Raw genomic sequence first — 1,365 nt, forward strand, 5'->3', positions numbered from 1 at the left:
TAACAGTTGGCTTAATGCGTTATCTCATCATCATAACAAAACACCTCACTGCTTCCGAAAACCTCTTCCTTTTCACATACCATGAAAAAATAGTAATCCACGCAACAACATTTCTTTGATGCATAGTTCAAAACACCCTTTAAACTAAAGCACAATCAGAACCATTATCCAATGTAAGACAAGTAGCAGAGTACATATTCAACAAAGAATTACTAACAATCCTACAAGTATGAATCCCAGAAAACAGAATGTGGTGATGCATGGCTTTACCTACAAGAATCCCTTTGGTCTCTGCGCAAGCCTTAAGAATAGAGGAATAAGTATACTGATCACATACGGATGAATCCACATGTTTCAATCTAGAATAGAATAAAATGGCTTCATGGGGCATGTTATTACAGATAAACCCAATTATTATTGTGTTCCAAAGGACAGTTGATGGTTGAGGAATTGTATCAAACAGTTGGCAGGCGAGATGGGGTTGGCCTTGTCTGCACGATTCGCTTAAACATAAGCGAATTGTTCTGGGTTTTGAGTTTGTAAGAGTGCACTCTTGGTTGGTGAGGAGTAGAGAAGAGTAATTTGGGAGATGGGTTAAGCTCAAAAATGGAGACTGAGAAAGTTGAAGGAAGAGGAAGAAGACAATGGTTTGGTCTTACAAATACTCATTCACTTCAATATTTCAATTTGTTTGTCTAGTTTTGACATTAACAAGTAATTCCTCTGTTTAAAAAGAATGATCTAGTTTGACTTTTTAATCTTTTTTTTGACACTAGTAACATTGTATTTCAGTCAGTACTTAGGTAGTACTGAAAAACCATGTTTACAAAAAGAAGATAAGATTAAAGTCCTTCCAATGCTAAACCAGGAACTAGATGGCCCCTAAACCATCTATAATTGACTCAGTCTCATTGGAGTAGACATTTGTACACCAAAAACAGAACAACAAAATACATTTAAGCTTGACTTCCTGCAGGTTGTTGTCCCTATTTTCAAAACATCTCTCTCCCCATATAGTCCACCATATACAAGCAGGTATTATCCTCCATCTTTCTCTGTTTGTAGCCTCAACTCCAGCCTCCTCCCAACTGAAAAGTATCATCAATCTTACTAGGCATTCTCCAGGAAATGCCACTGAGATTAAGGAAAATCTGCCACAGTTGAACAGTGAAAAAGGTGTTTTACTGTCTCTGTATCCTTACCACATAAGGAGCATCTGTTGCATAAAGATATACCTCTCTTGGCCACATTGTCCAATGTCAGAACTGCTTCATTGGCTAGCAGCCAGGTGAAGCATGCCACTTTTTGTGGCACTTTGACTCTCCAAATGTGCTTCCAAGGCCATTTGAAATCTTGATTCTCCAT

At 37.9% G+C, this 1,365-nt stretch overlaps 1 pseudogene; it reads right to left on the reverse strand.

Moving 5' to 3' along the window:
• Window positions 1–1,365, reverse strand: part of LOC107003625 — a 3,598-nt pseudogene extending 2,233 nt beyond the window's left edge.

The sequence above is a fragment of the Solanum pennellii genome, chromosome 11 (assembly GCF_001406875.1).
Source record: "Solanum pennellii chromosome 11, SPENNV200".
NCBI classification, from domain to species: Eukaryota; Viridiplantae; Streptophyta; class Magnoliopsida; order Solanales; family Solanaceae; genus Solanum; species Solanum pennellii.